Source organism: Adiantum capillus-veneris, chromosome 22 (genome assembly GCF_014529385.1).
Source record: "Adiantum capillus-veneris isolate H3 chromosome 22, ASM1452938v2, whole genome shotgun sequence".
Taxonomy (NCBI): domain Eukaryota; kingdom Viridiplantae; phylum Streptophyta; class Polypodiopsida; order Polypodiales; family Pteridaceae; genus Adiantum; species Adiantum capillus-veneris.
In genome coordinates, this window is record NC_140952.1 from 39,835,957 (window position 1) to 39,856,402 (window position 20,446).

Below are 20,446 nucleotides of genomic sequence, written 5' to 3' on the forward strand. Positions count from 1 at the left end.
CTGCATACGATGTTTTGTCGTCTTGCCGAGGATTGTCATATGGAGCGTGGATTTCCATTGGAGGGATTTGATCCGCGTAGCTTGATAGGAAAAAATGACATCTCTGAGGAGGACTAGGAAGCTGTCTTTATTTGCCCAAAGCTTGTTCCGGGTAGCCAGAAGAAAGTGAAGGCATACCATGCTCGGTCGGAGTTCTTACAAAATCTTGTGTGGAGACACTGGGATGTCTACCAAGAGGGTCTCTTCATGTATGAAGTAGGGACTCAATTTGCAAAGGACTTTGCATTGGAAAACTGCAGTGAATCTGGCAAACATCAAATTTATTGGGCTATCTTTGTAGAGAGGGCAATGAGAGCCTCAGAAGAAAGACGCAACTTGCAAAACAAGATCAAGAGGTGGGAAGATCAAATGAGTGGTAGAGGGAGAGGTTCCAAAACCACTGCTGCCTCTACCAGATCATCATTGAAAACAGAAGGTACGTCTGTACCATTGTCAAGCGTGCCTACAGGAGGATGCCTGGTACAATTGCCAGAGGAGGATAGCAGGGCACTTGCACAAATGAAGAATATTGCAGAGGGAAGATTGCAAAGACTATAAGTCGAGACTTGAGGGTGCAAAGAAGAAGGTAGAGGATCAAGTCAAAGAATTGCATAGGGTTGAGGGTGCTCAAAGCTCAAACACTTTGGCCATAAAGTTGCAAACGGAGATTGATTGCGTGCAAGACCCTGTAGCTCGACAACACCTGATTGATTTGATTGGACAGTTCTCGAGTACTACTAGAAATAACGTTGCTGAATTAGAAGCCAATGTGGCTAAAGCAAAGGTGCATACCCTCCTACATGTGCTTCACTTTGTTTTGGAGTATGTGGTTCACTTCCATGTGGTTATGTGGTTAGAGTGTTATGGATTGTATGGTTATGTACTGTATGAGCATATTATTTTTTTGCTATGTGCTATATAGCTCAAAATATGTGCTATATGGTCACAACATAGCCATCATCTTCATGGAGTGGGTGGTTATATGCTATGTGTGGTTATGTGCTATGTGCTTTATAGTTCAATCTAGGTGCAACATGTTCACAATAGTACCCTCATCTATTTGGAATGTGTGCGATTCTATGCTATGTGCTCTGTGTGGTTATGTGCTATGTGATACATAGCACAGTGGACATTTGTAATATGTGCTATATAGCATACCTGTATGCTATATGCTCACAGTATAGCCCCGAAGTGTGTGTTAAATAATGATATGTGCTACATAGCACAATATTTTTATGTGCTATGTGCTAAATAGCACATTTTATGTGTTATATGTTCACAATATAGCCCTGGAGTGTGTGGAATAGTGAATTGTGCTATATAGCACAATCCCTATTTTTGCTATGTACTACATAGCACATCTCTAATTGTGATATGTGCTACATAGCACAATATGTGTGCTATATGCTATGTGCTATGTCTCATATAGCCCACTGCATATCATATACCCAACAAGCTTGTGCTATATAGCATATAGAGAAAATGTTTGGGCTATATCTGGTATTTTAAAAAGTCTCTCTGCTATGATCTACAGTGCATACTCTATGTAGCACATATAGCACATTATACTTGGACTATGTTATGTGCTATATAGCACAATGCATATCATATACCACATCAAGCTTGTGTTTATATCATATAGAGTAAGTGCTTGTCTTTTATGTGGTATTGAAAATAAGGGATAAGATTCACGTTGCATATTCTTTTCAGCAATCTGCTTTTGTTGGGTTATTGAGACTTAAATTAGATGTGTTGTCTTCTTTGTTTCACAGGCACTACTTGCAGAAGTAGAGACCAACATAGCACAGGAATCAGAGCACATTAAATTTTGTGTTACCATAGAGAGGATTTCACATAACCCGGGAGCCAGTTTGATGAAGCCTTTTCCTCCTGTGGATTTTAAGCAGAGCATTAGCGAGGTGGCACTTAATAGGTTCTACCATTGTGTACGATGTGGATTCCCGTTCAATGTCAGAAGCTTGGATGTATTCTCCCTGCCTTGCACCCATGTGTACCATATGCTATGCTTCGCGCATGTATGTAGGGACTATGGCTATTGTGTTGTACTAGATTGCAACATGTCTGTTCCCCCTAGAGCGGCTAAGCATATGATTGGTCTGAAGGTGAAGAGTGAGATGAAACAATCAAGTGCAGATAGTCACTGTGTCAATTATTTACTACTACTATTGTAGGCCCACTTTCCATTGGTAGTTTAAACTCTTGCATTTAATGAAATCATTTGCAGGTACAGACATCACAGCAGAGACCTGTATACAAGAATCATTGAGGACAAAAACAGAGAGAGTCTCTACGCAGGCCACTGGTAGGTACCAAAATCAGTATTTATGTGTGTATTTTGGGATACTCCAAGTGAGACTTTTTAAATAGCTTTCTTTGTAGAACAATCATCACATGCTTGCTCCAACAAGACGATGCATTCGAGAAGGAAGAATGGCTTGATTACCCTAGGGATGCAGCCAGGCCTTGAAGCGGAGTCTACCTGAGGGATTCAGCCAGCCCTTGAAGCGGAGTCTGCCGTAGGGGATGCAGTACGTGAAGTAGTTGAAAGCATCTTGATGGCAAAGTCTTCTGCAGTGAAATCACCTAGGCAACAACTAACTCCAAGAAGGCTGTTTCGTTCTCCGTTGAGTGCCAAAGCATCACCAAGTGTGGACACTAGAGATGAAGCATCAGATGAGGCAGTTGTTGCAGATGTTGTGAAAGCAACACCCCCTCCAGCGGGGAAGAAGCCAACACCAAAGCGCAAGAAATTGACTCCCAAGAACTTAGGTGGAAGTCCCACAATGGATATACCTCTTGATTCATTTAGGAAGAGAAAGAAACCAAATCCAAAGCAATGAGTGTGTTTTTGTTGTAACTTCATGCAATTAGAAGATGTCTTTAGAAGGCATGTGCAATCCATTGCACCCCTATTGTATCCATGCTCATTGATGAATCAAGTGTTGGAATTTGTTAGTGACGTGTCTCTTAATTCTTCGCATCGAGTAGTTGCAAACTATTTGATTTATTTTCTGTACATGTTTATTAATATGTTTCTACTTTCTCTTGTCGTAGATAATCCAGAAGCTGAAAAAAGAGGAACTTGCATGAGACGCACTCGCTCTTCAGGGTTTCTATATGAGGGGTCTGTAGGTTCACTGGCTCAGTCTTATCTTGTGAAGAATCCAAGAAGGGGTGCTACAACTTCCAGGGGGATTACAGGCAAAAAAAAATTGTCTTTTGATACAGTTGAGGGGTCTGTAGGTTCACTGGCTCAGTCTTATCCTCTGAAGAATCCAAGAGGGGGTGCTACAGCTTCCAGGGGGGTTACAAGAAAAAAAAAGAGTCTTTTGATACAGTTGATCCCTGCACACCTACTAGTACTGTTGAATTTGTTCCAAATGTGCCTAATGTAGTTGATGTGCAGGTTGTGCATGATGATGTGCATATAGATGTTGACCGTGCTAAACTTCAAAAGGGTACATTACCCACCCCCACCACAGTTGATTCTGGCACATATGCCATTGATGATGCTATGGTAGTTGATGCCTGCACAGATGCCATTGTTGATGCTACACTAGTTGATGCCTGCACAAATGACATTGTGGATGCTATGGAAGTTGATGGTCGCACAGATTCTGCTGCTGATGGCAATGTTAATGATGGTGGAACAGAAAGTATTATTCATGCTGTCATAGATGCCCTTCTTGATGCAGTTGTGACTTTGGGTATAGATGCCATTGATGATGCTACCACAGTTGATGCCTGCACATATGCCATTGTTGATGCTACGGTAGTTGATGCCTGCACAAATGACACTGTGGATGCTATGGAAGTTGATGCTAGCACAGATGCTGCTGCTGATGGCAATGTTAATGATGGTGGAACAGAAAGTATTGTTCATGCTGTCATAGATGCCCTTCTTGATGCAGTTGTGCCTATGGGTACAGATGCCAATGTTGAATTTGGCATAGATGCCATTGATGATGCTAGGTCACAGTTGATGCCTGCACAGATGCCATTGCTGATGCTACGGTAGTTGATGACTCCACAAATGACATTGTGGATGCTATGGAAGTTGATGCTAGCACAGATGCTGCTGCTGATGGCAATGTTAATGATGGTGGAACAGAAAGTATTGTTCATGCTATCATAGATGCCCTTCTTGATGCAATTGTGCCTATGGGTGAAGATGCCACTATTGAGGATACCAGAGGCATGGGTGAGGAGGTCCTCATTGAGAGAGAAGCTAGAACACATGAGGCAGTGGATGCATGTGATGTCACAGCCCAAGCCGAGGTGGTTTGTCCAAGTGATGTGGCTGATGGCATTGTTGATGCAGAGGAGGCAAAGGGTACAGATGCTGCTGTTGAAGATATGGGAGGCTTGGGTGAGGAGGACCTCACTAAGAGAGTACCTGGAATAGGCTCAGCAGTGGGTAATGGTGATGTCGCGGCTTCTGCTGACACAGCTGAGGCATATGATAGAGCAGTTCAATCGGGAGAGGCAATGGGAGAAGTTCTCGCGGGCTGCTACGGTCATGAAAGAGGCAAATACACATAATACAACTGAGGCATGTATAGAGAAAAACAATGAGGTAGGGAAAGGCACAGAGGTGCCCACCACTGACACAACAGCTCCAATCGGGAGAGGCAATGGGAGAACATTTCATGGCTGTTGTGGACACGAAAGAGGCAGTTGCACATGATACAACTGAGTCTTGTACAGATCCCGTTGTTGGGAATACCAAAGGTAAAATTCTAGAGGTCCCTATGGGTTGAGAGGCTGTTACAGATACAAATGAGGCAGGTACAAAGAATGCTGATAAAGAGGCCAAAAATGGACATGAATATGAGAGGCAAGAGAGGTCGTGTCTTGTGGTAATGCCAGTACAGATTGTTGCACTGCCTCCTGCGTCTTTTGAGGACAAGAAGAGAAGTGACAATTTATGCATCATACTAGATGTGAATGGGCTTCTCATAAGGAGGTTTAAGGTCTCCTTCTACAAAGGAATAGTAGAAGCAATACTCCTGATTGGGTAAGATCAAGGTATCAGGTACTCATTGGGCCAAATGCTACAGGAAAGATGCAATTTGAATATGTGGTGAGGCCCAATGCATCAATCTTTTTGCATGCACTGTTGCAAAGAGCACAAGCTGCACTATGGAGATGCATGACCCAGGACTATCTAGCACTTGCTTTGAGTGCATGATTTCCTAGGCTGAACAAACAACATTTCCTCGATATTATCGGTCAAGAGGGTATTATCGGTCAAGAGGGGTGTAGAGAGGCGAGCTTCAATCTAAATGAAGTTCCTGAGATCCCTCCATGTAGAGATAACACAAAGCCCATATTTTTCAATTGTTTGAAATACTTTTGGAAGCACCATCCTAAGTTCAACTCTGATAATACACTGGTGGTGGATGACACACTCTACAAGTGTCTGATCAACCCTCCTGGGACTTGGGTCTGTCTTGCTTCATTTGAACCAGCAGATATTTGTCAGTCCCCAATTTACCTGGTTAGCACATTGCTCCCTTGGTTAGTCAAGTGGACAGTCTCACCCAGTCCTAATGCTTATGCAAAGATGAACTAGTTTGAAAATCCTTCGGACATAGTGTCTGCTCGTGTCAACAGCCACTATAGAAGTTGATGGGGGCTTTTCACAAGCCAAGCTCCCATACCCCCCTTCTCTCGTCCCCACCCCATGAAAACCCCCTCTTAGGGAGGGAGTGATAAAAGTCATTGGAAAAAGTAAGAAAAAAAAAAGTATGATTATGTAAATATATAAGAAAGGTAAAATAGGCCACCTCATGCGTGCGGGGTAGCCCATCCCCACCTTGCCTCCTTTTTTCTTCACTGTTGCCCCGCCGTGTGTCCCTTTTCCTCTCCTCCACTCAAAAGGTCAACCCCCTCTCTCTTCCCCTTGTCCTTTCTCCTTTCTCTCTCCCCTCAAGCTACCCCACCTCTCATCAATAATGCACCCTAGCTCACATGCAACTTACCCTATCTTCCAAAATAGTATACCCCACCCCCTCTTTCTCTCTCCTATCATATCCCATGACCCAAATACCCCCCTCTCTCTCTAAAGGGCTCCATGTCTCTTGTCTTGTAGCTAAATAACCTCCCCCACACTCACACTCACACACACTCAGTTTCACTGAAAGAGGTGCCCACAGACCCATCCCCACTCGGTGGTTACCTGATTTTTCTTGTGTTCACACACATCTGCACACAGAGTCACCTCTGAACACACTCCCCTCTCTCCCCTCTTGTAATTACTTTATTCTCCATGTCACCTCTCACTTTTTTTCATCAACCCATCTCTCTCTCTTAGTCTCTCTCTCATGAGACTGCTGTTGTGGCACATATACACACAGCCAGACAAGTGGGCCCCACAGTCACATGGCCTATGTAGATAATTATTTCTTCATTTCTAAATTCTAGAATTTATCCCCCCTCCTCCCCTATATAAAGAGGGGTCACCATCACACTAAGGACACACACTATCACCAAAGAGTACACTATGCACTGTGTGTGCCTAGTGCACACACACACACCCACACCATCACCATCATCGCAATCACCATGCTCGTCTTGAGCATGACCTCTACACCCTTGGGCTATGGAAGATGAAGGGAAACTAAATGAAGGATGATGGACATAACCCTCGTGCGAGTCTTCGCCATCAACTCCCACCTATCCGACGTGTGCTCACCACTCTCTCCCTTCTCATTCCCCTACTCTATGCTCCCCATTTCATCGCCTTATTCTCTAAATAAAGCTTGAGGTTTTGTGAGTATGTTTTCTTGCAATGTTTTGCCCATGTGAGGTGTGCGAAATCGCCACCTAATCTTGTGTTTGGAGTGAGCTTGTGTATGTGTAAAGGGTGTGAGGATTCGCCATCCTTTTGTGGTGCCTAAGTACTAAGCTGCTATACTCCCTCCCTCACTCTCTCTCTCTCTCTCTCTCTCTCTCTCTCTCTCTCTCTCTCTCTCTCACTCGATCTCATTCCCTTTCCTCTTCATCATTACTCCCAAGCATCCATCTCTCTTGGATGAAAACTTTGTTATGGTGGTGTGTTGTTTGCGTCCTAGCCGCTGAAGCTAGGTGGTGCCCCCTGTTTGCTTTACCATGACAGGCTCGAGGCGCTCCATTCGGTCCCCGGTGTTTTAGAGGCCGTCGGGGGTTTGGGGTTCGCTTTGCTCCCGTCATTTGGTGCCCCCACTGAGGATCTTTTCATGAAACCCTTCAGTTTACAAGACTGAAACCCCTAAACTATTGTGAATGGATGAATGGCTAGGAGGATTGCCTAATTGGACGACAGAAGAAGAAGAGCTCCAAGCACAACTAGACGAACTCCGCATCTCCATCGAAGCTCGAGTGCCAGGCGTAACGGTAATCGATTTGCAGTGGGAGAGTCAACCAACACGCCAAACCCAGTGGATATACATAGGCCAAGTGCCAAGAAGAAGAACGAGAAGGTCGAAACCATGTCCGCAACCGACAACCAACCCACAACAACAAAATGGAAGGAGCTCTACACAATAGAAAATCAACACTATTCTAATTTGAGAATCGGGTAACTCAAGTCACCGAGGTAATTATCACAGTCAGTTTTCAAGTCGCAGTTGATGGTGCAGCACAGATAACGGAATCATTGGCTCACACTCTCACTAGAGAAACTAGGGATCTACTGAGTTTGTTTCAGGAAAGAACACCAACCTCTCCCACAAGCTTGGACAGTGACTAAGCACCTCTTAGCTTCACATGAATCAGTACAACCTACCTCAAGACAGATCACACATACCAACATGTGTACGCTCAATCAAGGTAATACTGGATTTGAAGGCTCACTACCAGCATGTCATTGACACCATGTTGGGTGGGGAGCGATTTTTTGAGGTTCTGGCATCAGATCAACCATTTGTCCTACCTTTGGTACAAGGCAATGTACCATTTGAAGTTTTAATCTATGTCCTAGTATAAGAGGGTATACACGCCTCCTTGTAAAGAAGAAAAAAACTTTTGCAAGTTAAGCAGTGTGTCTTTCTAGCTCTCTCTCAGTAATCATGGCAAGTGTAGCATTTCCAACATTTAAAGGAAAGAAGGGGGAGGATTTGGTAACAAACTTCCTAGATGACTTTGAAGTAGCATGTGTAGTGAGCAACAAAGATACGGATGAATCCCGGGTTAGAATCTTTAAGCATCTCATGAAGCTAGAAGCTAGATCATGGTACAATGCACTTCCACAAGCAACCAAGGATGACTGGGAACCCTTAAACATCATAAGTATAGAAGAGAAAGGAAAAGCCGTAGTAGTGGATCCACCCAGAGCAAAGGAGAGGGACAAGGGTAAGGAGAAGGTAACCTTTTAAGAACCACTTGAGGCCATGACTGTGAAAAGAGCTAGGAGGGAGAAGGCTACACAATCAGATGATGAGAGAAGCATGAGAGGAGAAACTAGCAAGAGGCCATCCAGGCCACGACGGAAATTGGGCATCACCGACTTCCAGCTAGGGGAAAGTTCTAAGCCCTATGATCTAACATTGGATGTGGCAGAGCAAGGACCAAAGATTACATGGCCACAATTGCTACATCTTGTACCTAAAGTAAGGCGACAATGGTCTAAAATGGTAAGTACAAGACGCTCCAAAACAAAGGTAGCCGGAGCAATTTCGGGATGCAACATGGATGACATTCCAATTTTCGACGTAAACATAAAAGGAAAGAGGGTTGGAAACACCTACATTGATGGAGGTGCACAAATCTGTGTAATGAGCGAAGCTATGATGCTTCGATTAGGGCTCGAGGTTGACAAGCCTTCTCCATGCAAGGCAAAGATGGCAAACAACGCAAAAGTAAAGTGTGTGGGTGTGGTAAGTGCCGTGAAAATCAAAGCTTTCAACACTGAGGTAGAGGTAGATGTTTTTGTAATGCCTACTAAGGGGGAGGGCTATCCACTAATTTTGGGAAGGCCATGGTTGATGGCCATGAAGGCAAAACAGGACTGGGGTACTGGCCTTCTACGCATGACCGGTAAGAAAGGGGAGACAATCTACTACGACATGAGGATTGGCAAGTAGAAGCAAATGAATTTGGAAACATCGGCAGATGAAACCACTAGCGAATCTTCCAGTTCTGAGGAGGAGACCACATCCACCGACGAAAGTGACAGTTCCATTGATGTGATGGGTATCATTATGAAGGATCCACAAAGGGTAAGCACAACTGGTGATCCATCACCAAAAGGGAAACCCAATGAAGAGGAGAGAAAATCACCTGGCCTAGGAGGAAGTAGGTTGAAGGGTATGTTGTCTACGGAATTAACACTTGAGGAGAAAGATAGTTTTTTGAAAATGTTGATGGGATTTCCTAACCTGTTCATTGACAACTATGAAAGAATCACAGGCATTACAGTGGTGGAACATCATATTAAGCTGAAGGAAGGGGTAAAACTAGTTGTGCAAAAGCTACGACGACTGGGGGTCATACAAGAAAAGGCACTCTTGGCCGAGGTAAGGAAACTGCTGGAGAAGGGATTCATCTATCCTGTAGAAAACTCAGAATGGGTGTCACCCGTAGTGCTGACACCTAAAAAGAATGGTAAGTGGAGAGTCTGTGTTGACTACAAACCACTAAATGCAGCTACAAAGAGAGACCACTTTCCTCTCCCTTTCTTGGATGAAATTCTGAATGAAGTAGCGGGTTTTGAATGCTTTACCGTCTGTGATGGTTATTCAAGATACTTTCAAATACGCATAGCCTTGGAAGATCAGCTAAAAACCACTTTTATCACGCCATGGGGTTGTTTTGCATACAGGGTTATGCCATTTGGTCTCACAAATGCACCTGCCACATTCCAAAGATATGTCACATATGTTTTTCAACCGTTGTTTGGAACATCCATAAGAGTGTTCATTGATGATTTTTGTATATATAGCTCCCGTATTTCACATTTAGAAAAGGTAACTGAAGGTTTGGCCAGGTTGCAGAGCCTAGGTGGGCAATTAAATGTGGATAAATGTCACATTGGGGAGAGTAAAGTCATTCTACTAGGCCATGAAATTTCAGCAAGAGGTATCAACGCCGACCCAAGTAAGGTGTCCGCACTCATAGCCCTACCTTCACCAACGACCGCACGTCAACTGGTCTCTTTTCTACAGAAGGTGAGGTACTTAAGTAGATTCATACATCTACTATCACAACTTGTTCTATCACTGCAACAACTCACTCAAAGATCAACTTTCACTTGGGACGAGGAAAGTGAACATCACTACAACAAGGTAAAGGAGGTCTTAGCCACTCTGCCAACTATCTCACCACCTAAGTGGGATGAAAAATTCTATGTCACCTCAAGTGTTGGTGATGACTCATTGGGGGCTGTGCTACTCCAAAAGAATACGACGACATCTTTCATGAGGCCAATCTACTTCTCTAGTCGAATGATGACAGCAGGAGAGAAAGGTTTCACCCATGTGGAACACTCAGTCCTAGCTCTTAGATTTGCAACTACAAAGTGTAGGTCATATTTGCTGCCTAAGCAATTTGTGATTCTAACCACGGATGAAATATTTCCCTATGTTGTACAACATATGGATGTGTCTGCTAGAATTACTAAATGGCTAGTTCGTCTGCAAGAGTTTGACTACACGGTACAGGTAGAAAGCACGACAAGGGCAAGTTTGGGGGGACTCATGACCTACCAAGTCTTTGAAAGGAAGGAGAATCAATCTAAGGAAGGAGGAGTCCGATTACCTCCAGTACCACCGATGGTAGAAGGAGCATACTCTCTCTACTTTGATGGAGCCTACAAGCAAGCGTCCGACAAAGCAGCTGCAGGCATAGTGGTCTTTGATGAGAAAGGGACACAAGTATTTTCGTTGGGACAATTGTTAGATTCACATTCTAACAATGAAGCTGAGTATGCAGCACTAACCAAGGGTCTACAATGGTGCGTCTTGCAAGGTGTACAACGCCTTAATGTATTTGGGGATGCTCTACTTCTGGTAAGGCAAGTAAATGGAGCATGGACATGCAAGAATCCTAGTTTAAGGACTCACTTAAGTGGTGTAAAAACCTTGTTGGGTAAGTTTGAAGTAGTTCAAATACACCATATCCCAAGGGCTCAAAACCAAGAATCAGATGCCCTAGCAAGTGAAAGACTACAGGAAGTGGTGGTTGGAGCAATAAAACTAAAGCTCCCTCTATTTCAAGGCAGTGATGCCTTGCCTGACATCATGTATTTTTTGGAAATAGGGGAATGCCCATCAGATTTAACAAAGGGACAGAAGCAATGGCTGACGCGGAAGGCCACAAGGTATCGACTCATCAATGATGGTTTGTACTATAAGGGTAAGGACCAAATACTCAGGAAGGTCCCTCTCTCTCACGAAATCACGGGAGTAATTGCTAGCTGTCACGGCGGGGTTTGTGGTTGTCACTTTGCCCTAGACATAACAAGTAGGAAAATCTTGCAGGCAGGCTTCATATGGCCTAGCCTCAACCGTGATGTACACCAGTGGTGCAAAACGTGTAAGTTGTGTCAAAAGGCCGACACTAGGTCACTTATGCCTGAACCACAGACACCTATTCTCTCATATGGCCCATTTGAAAAATGGGGTATCGATGCCATTGGGCCATTACCTAGGGCAACTCAGGAAAATTCTACATTATCATGGGGGTCGACTACATGACTAGATGGGCAGAGGCTACAGCCACCACTAGAATCACAGCGGTAGAGGTAGCTAAATTTATCTATGAGCACATATGCTGTAGGTTTGGCACACCTTTAGAGATCATCTCTGATAGAGGGCCAGGTTTCAGAGCAGACTTGGTAGGAGAATTAATGCAGAAACTGGGCATTACAAGGAGGCATTCTTCACCATATTACCCTCAATGTAATGGCCTAGTTGAAAAGGTAAATGGAATGGTTTCTAAAATTATTACCAAGCAGGTAAACAATCATCCTGGAGACTGGGATAAGTATCTACTACCAGCTTTATGGGCCTACAGAACTTCATTTCGTACATCCTTGGGATTCACACCGTATCATCTAGTATTTGGTAAGGAAGCAATCTTGCCCATTGAAGTGCAACTACAAAGTCTCAGAGTAATGGCAAGCCAGCTTCAACAGCCCAACATGCATTTGAGAGATCACATCATCAACTTGGAAAGACTGCAGCTGGACAAAGAAGAAGCAATAAATTATTATGCAGCACAAGCAGAGCATAGACGGCTTAGCTTTAACGAGCATCTCCGGAAAAAAGAATTGAAGAAAGGAATGTTGGTGCTCCGCTACGACAATCACTTCGACACGCGCAAGGATAAGAATCTCCTACTCCGATGGGAAGGTCCTTTCATCGTCAGGAAAAAGTATGCCAATGGAAGCTACCAGCTTATGGAGGCTGATGGAAAACTTCATAAAACCAGGGTAAATGGTTGGCGACTTAAACCTTATTTTCTTCGATTTGACCAGGCTCCACCAATTGACATTCCAGATGAGGACACACCATCAGCCGCCACCTTTGATGATAATGATCAAACAGATGAGCTAGAGACATGAATGCCTCTAGCCAAAAGGGGAGGGCTAATGATGGGGGCTTTTCACAAGTCAAGCTCCCATACCCCCCTTCTCTCGTCCCCACCCCATGAAAACCCCCTCTTAGGGAGGGAGTGATAAAAGGCATTGGAAAAAGTAAGAAAAAAAAAGTATGATTATGTAAATATATAAGAAAGGTAAAATAGGCCACCTCATGCCTGTGGGGTAGCCCATCCCCACCTTGCCTCGTTTTTTCTTCACTGTTGCCCCGCCGTGTGTCCCTTTTCCTCTCCTCCACTCAAAAGGTCAACCCCCTCTCTCTTCCCCTTGTCCTTTCTCCTTTCTCTCTCCCCTCAAGATACCCCACCTCTCACCAATAATGCACCCTAGCTCACATGCAACTTACCCTATCTTCCAAAATAGTATACCCCACCCCCTCTTTCTCTCTCCTATCATATCCCATGACCCAAATACCCCCCTCTCTCTCTAAAGGGCGCCATGTCTCTTGTCTTGTAGCTAAATAACCTCCCCCACACTCACACTCACACACACTCAGTTTCACTGAAAAAGGTGCCCACAGACCCATCCCCACCCGATGGTTACCTGATTTTTCTTGTGTTCACACACATCTGCACACAGATTCACCTCTGAACACACTCCCCTCTCTCCCCTCTTGTAATTACTTTATTCTCCATGTCACCTCTCACTTTTTTTCATCAACCCATCTCTCTCTCTTAGTCTCTCTCTCATGAGACTGCTGTTCTGACACATATACACACAGCCAGACAAGTGGGGCCCACAGTCACATGGCCTATGTAGATAATGATTTCTTCATTTCTAAATTCTAGAATTTCTCCCCCCTCCTCCCCTATATAAAGAGGGGTCACCATCACACTAAGGACACACACCATCACCAGAGAGTACACTATGCACTGTGTGTGCCTAGTGCACACACACACACCCACACCATCACCAACACCGCAATCACCATGCTCGTCTTGAGCATGACCTCTACACCCTTGGGCTATGGAAGATGAAGGGAAACTAAAACCAAAGCATCCATCTCTCTTGGATGAAAACTTTGTTATGGTGGTGTGTTGTTTGCGTCCTAGCCGCTGAAGCTAGGTGGTGCCCCATGTTTGCTTTACCATGACAGGCTCGAGGCGCTCCATTCGGTCCCCGGTGTTTTAGAGGCCGTCGGGGGTTCGGGGTTCGCTTTGCTCCCGTCAAAGTCAACGAGAAGTATGTAGGGAAGGTTGATTGTGGTTATGGAATCATGTATACAACATTTTGCGCATTGAATGTACTTGCGATTACTATACAAAAAATTGACCTGTTCAAAGTTCCCTAAACTTAATGATTGAATGATGTAATTTTGTTTTGGTGATATGATGTAATTTTATTTTGTTGATATTATGTTGTCGTACTCTGATAGAGTCCTTCTACATGGCACACATAATAGCATAGACAGGACCATCGGGCTATTATTACACATAGTTATGCTATATAGCACTCATACTGGAAGAAATACTATGACATAATAGCATAGATAGGGAGATTGGCCTCTTATTACACACACTTACGCTATATGGCACACATAGTGCTCTCAATATGTAATATAGATCTTTCACATACCACACATCATATCATAGACAGGAACATTGTGCTATGTGATACACACACTTTTACTGTATAGCACACATGTTGCTATCTTACTACAATAGAGTCCTTTTATAGCATAGACAGGGACATTGGGCTATTATTACACACACTTGTACAATATAGCACACATAATAGCCTAGGTAGAGACAATGGACTATCTTGACACATTACTTGGCTACATATCACATATAGTAGCATGTACACAACTCCATAACACCCAATGGGTAGCTATTCATAAGAGTGAGATGATCGTAAGAATGAGACATGTTTACCTGAGATTCATCAAGAAAGTGAATGGGATGCTCTTGATAATGTTTTCTTCCCAATCGTTTCCGACAAATATCTTGGCTAACATTTTTCAAGGTGCAACATGTTCACAATAGTAACCTCATTATCTGAAATGTGTGTGATTCTATGCTATGTGCTCTCTGTGGTTGTGTGCTATGTGATACATAGCACAATGGACATGTGTAAGGAGGTACTGAATGTTGAAGGCTATATAGAACATAATATAAACCTATTAAATAGGTATCATGTTGCTTCATAGGGCATGGCATTGTAAATGGTTTCATGTAGTTCCAGAGATAAATAATATGTCTTTGAGGTAGCATCTACCAAAGTCATGTCAAACTTGATTTCCCGAACAAGGTGAGAGTACAGGTTAGTAACTCCCCTATCATCAAGTAGAGTGTAGTGATTTGGGTCCCCTTATTGCTGTTGATAATAACACCCTATGACACCATAAGTGTTTTTATCACATTTGTTTTTCCACTTATCTCTTAAGATGCAATCTGTCATCCATTTTCTCTTTGTACATCTCAAAAAAACGAACTCTACACCTTCTGCATTGCCAGCGTCTGCATTGAGTGCAAAGTTATCACCTTCAATGAGATACTCACTCAGCATATCCTCGGATCCCTCAAACATTGCAGCTTCATCTTCTGGTACCTCAGTCTCTTCTGCTACCTCAGAGAGTGGTTTCAATGCCTTATGTGTCCACTTGTGTGCATATGATTTGCTGGAACAAGTTCTCCAATGGCCCTTCATGCAAGAATCACAAAAACAAGAAAGCCGCCTGGTCCTTAATTGAGTAGGATCATGACGACAAAATCCTGAAATGCAATGGAGTGATCGAGATCCTCGTACTCTCTCACAACCCCATAGATTAGACATGTCCACTTCTGTCTCTTTTACTAGCCAAAATTTCCTGTTTATAGTAGGACCTACTTTAGTGGATTGTGCATAAGAGCTACATGCAGCATTGGACATTGTTCTCGTAAAAAATGAAACCACGTCTGCAGCTTGCCTAAGAACAGCTCCATTACTCTTGAGTTGTTCATGTGTAAGGGCTCTCTTTATCACAACGCCAACGCCATCATTCTCCCCCTTGCCATGGCCAGAGCCAAAAAAATTCCATGTCATCTTTGTACCTGTTAGTTGGTAATATCTAGCAACAAAGTAAAATGGCCTTGCAGCCTTGAATTGCGAGGCTGCACCATCTGACCACACCCAGTGCTTCTTGAAATTCAGCCCCTGGTCTTTAAGCCACTGATCACAAAGAAGAAAACAATGCTGGACAAATAGCGTATCATGTTGCCTATCATCGGAGATGTAGAAATGCATATGCTTGATAATACTGTCATCTTCATTGTCACGCATGTACGTTATGTGAACAAGGATGGTGCATTGATCTGTATGCCAATGCATGGATTGTACTTCATTTTTCTCTTTGAACGAGTAATTTTCAGCAAAGTCTACTACAGATATAATGGTATCTGAAGGAAACACCTTCAAACATTCTCTGTATTGATGTGCCTGCCATCTATAAGTGAAATTGTGCTCGATGAAGATTCTGATGTCGTCTTTTATCCTCCCTGTCATCTCACTTAAAGCCACCTGTTTGAGTGACAACATCTTTCTCTTACTTACAACATGCTTAGTTTGAACGTTAATGTCCTCGAAGACTTGCAGTGGAACTGTCTTTGTCATCTCTACAAGTTCTCGTGAACAAAGGCTGAGCTTTTCCACACCACAATTTTTGTATCGGCCCATCAAGCAGGTGTGTTTATGGAACATATCCCCCTCAGCCTTTGTACATACGCATGATTCCCACAACTTCGTGATCCCTGAAAACGAGTGCTCAACAGCAAGATATTCTGCATTCACCCCATCTGATTTGCAAACATTGCATTTACATGTACATGAATTCCCATGAAAACCAAAAGCAGATGAGCGCATAACATTAAACGCATCTTTGAGATACATCAGTTTGATATGATAAACACAACAACAAGTATTTCGATCTTTCAACTTTCGCATGAACCAAGGCTTCATCTTCTCAAAGGACCTTTGCCCAATTGTTACATGTGGGTGGCTATCTTTAAACTTCAAGAAATACTCTCTCTGCTTGAAAAAAAAATGCATTAGAATTACATTTTTCTATATATCACACATAATAGCATAGCTAAAGATTCATTGGTATAAATACATATAGCTATGCTACATAACACAGATAATAGCATAGATAGATAACTCAGCTTTCATTACATGCTCAATTTTGTTATATAACACATAATAGCATAGATAGGGATTTTAGCTGTTATTAGACACACGTCTGCTATATAGCACACATAGTGCTCTCATATTATAACACAGTTCTTCTACGTAACACACAAAAGAGCATAGACAGGGATATTGTGCTATTATTACACATATCACACTCTGCATAGCACACATAATAGCATAGACATGGATACCGTGCTACTATTACACTAACATCTCCTATGTAGCACACATAGTGCTCTCATAATATTATAAAATCTAATAGCACACATAATTTACCATAGATATGTATATTGTGCTATTATACACACATGTCTGCTATATAGCAGACATGATGTTGTCATACTCTGATAGAATCCTGCTACATGGCACACATAATATCATAGACAGGACCATCGGGCTATTATTACACATAGTTATGCTATATAGCACTCATATTGCAAGAAATACTATGACATAATAGCATAGATAGGGACATTGGCCTCTTATTACACACACTAACGCTATATGGCACACATAGTGCTCTCAATATGTAATATATCTCTTTCACATACCACACATCATATCATAGACAAGAACATTGTGCTATTCTTACACACTTTTACTATATAGCACACATGTTGCTATCTTACTACAATAGAGTCCTTTTACATGGCACACTTATAGCATAGACAGGGACATTGGGCTACACTTGTGCAATATAGCACACATAATAGCGTAGGTAGAGACAATGGACTATCTTGACACATTACTTGGCTACATATCACATATAGTAGGATGCACACAACTCCATAACATTGCCTTAGCTACTACGTAGCCACGGGCATGAACCGTTAGTGACGGATTGGTCATATCTCGCTATGGCGGAGCGTGATCACCATAACCCTATCTAAAAACTATCTATAATCAATTATACCTAAAAGTATAAATCTTAGAGTGACCAACCTGTGCGCTTCTTTCCCCATGTTTCAGAAGCATAGCCGCCAAGGTTTGTCTCTTTTAAGATTTATGACTTAAAAAAACAATTTTTAGCGTTGGAAAGTTACCTGACTCATCGGGTCCACCCGTCCATAGAATGATACCGTCGGGGTATCATTCTCCCACTTTCCACACCACACTCACCCTAATTTTGTTATCTAATTACTACCACACTGTTTAAACATACATGTTCCTTACCTGGTCTAAATTTAATATCAAAATCATATTCCTGCATGAGCTCTATCCATCTCCTCTGTCTCATGTTAAGGTTAGGTTGGGTAAAAATCCACTTAAGACTCTTGTGATCTGTTACCAACTAGAATTTGCGTCCCAATAGATAATCTCTCCATAGCTTGAGAGCATGAATAATTTCTAGCAATTCTAAATCATGTGTAGTATAATTCACTTCATGAATCCTAATCTTTCGAGAAGTATAAGCTACAGGCCTTCCTTCTTGAGTAAGGACTCCTCCTAATGCAAGGTTACTAGCATCTGTGATCACCTCAAATTCTTGGGTGAAGTCTGGAAGTTTTAAGAGAGGTTCTGAAGCAAGATACTCCTTCAGCTGTTTGAAGCAAGATTCATGTTTTTCTTCCCAAAGTATCATAGCTCCTTTCTTTAGCAAATCGGTTAGTGGTGCAGCTTTAGGAGCATAGTCCTTTACAAAGATCCTGTACCACCCTGTGATATCTAAGAACCCTCTGACTTCGGTTTGTGAAGTGGGTTGAGGACATTCCACAATATCTTTGACTTTGTCAGGGTCAATAGAGACTCCTTCAGGTGAAATGATAAACCCTAAGTAACAGACCTTAGGGGTAAAGAAGGTACATTTTCTTTTCTTTGCATACAGCTTATTTCGGTGTAAAAGCTCTAACACTTTCCTAACATGTCCTTCATGCTCTTCCTCTGATTTGGAATAAATTAAGATATCGTCAAAGAATACTAGGACAAAATCGTCCAAGAATTCTCTAAAGATATCGTGCATCAGAGGATTGAAAGTTGCAGGAGCATTCGTAAGTCCGAAAGCCATCACTGTAAATTCGTAATGACCATAACGAGTGTTGAAAGCTGTTTTGGAGATATCAGCCTCCTGGATTCGAAATTTGATGATAGCCAGATCGAAGATCGATCTTTGTGAATATTTTGTCTCCATGTAATCTGTCCAGCATCTCATCAATACAAGGAATTGGATATTTAATCTTGATGGTAACCTGATTTAAGACCCTATAATCTATGCAAAGTCGAAGAGAGCCATCCTTTTTCTTCTGGAAGAGAACAGGTGCACCCCATGGAGATGTATTGGGTCGGATAAACCCTTGCTCAATCAACTGCTTGAGCTACTCCTTGAGTTCTATAGCCTCTGGAAGTGACATCTTGTACGGCGCTCTTGAGACTGGTTCACTACCTTGAAAATTTTTGATTTCATGGTCTACCTCCCTAGGTAGTGGTAGTTCAGAAAGTTCAGCAGGGAAAACATCCGAAAATTCTTCTAGCCACATTGGTTCAGGGTTGGAAGAAGATTTTTCTACTTTGTTTAGCTTGACTACAAAAATTTGTTGACCCTTGCGTAACCCTTTCAAAAGATGATTAGCTTTGACCAAGTAAGCTTTTGGTCGTCCATTCTGGCCTTGAATAGTGACTTCTTGACCTTGGTTGTCCACAAAAGTAACACTTCCTTGGGCACAATGGATATTGGCATTATGACTGGCTAACCAATCCATTCCAAGAATTCCGTCATAGATTCCTATGGGTAAGGTTCGAAAAGTAGCAGAAGTAGAGTATTCTCCCAACTTGAAATCTATTTTTCCCACAGTGTACTGAGATAACACCTCCTTTCCATTGGCTAATTCAACTCTCATATTTCTTGCAGGGTGCTGATTAAGTCCTAACCTCCTTAAACATTTAGGTGACAAGAAAGAATGAGTACTACCACAATCAATAAGAATCTCAAATTTTTCACCTTGGTGATTTGCAGGTGTTTGAATGATAGCATATTGTTGTCTTGCTCTTGGGTTATCAATTGCAGCATGTAGAGTTGCTCTTTCCTCTTGTTCTTCTCCCAATGTTGCTTCTCCTATGATAGCATTGACTCTGGCAGCCATTCCGCACCCTCAACCTCGTCCTCCATTTCTTCCTTCACGATTTATTATTTGGCCTCATCCTCTAGCTTGATTAGGTGTATTTGTTGTGGAGACTCGCCTAGGACATGAATTCCTGAAATGTCCTAGCTCGTTGCATTCATAGCATCTAAGATCTGCATTTTGAGCTCCATTTGCTAAAGCTGCAACTATTGAATGAGTTTGGTGAACTGGGTAAACTTGCCTTTGGTTCCACATCATAGGCTGTCCTCTCCTTCCAGTATTCCTTAAATTTCCATTTCGTACCCTTTGAGAGTTTGACATCTCTTTAGCTAAGGGTTTAGCTCTTAAAAGAGCATCTTGCAAATTTACAAGCCTCATGGCTTCTAGACATGTATTTAAAGGAGCATTTAGCCCTTGGCAGAAACGAGCTACTTGTTGATCTGCGGTCATTGGCGCAGCATAGCGTCTAAGAGTTACAAATTTGGAGTAGTATTCTTCCACTGTAAGATGATACTGACGTAAGTTGAAGAATTCATTCATCTTAAGGGATTCGTGTGCAGGTGGAAGATAACGTCCTTTGACA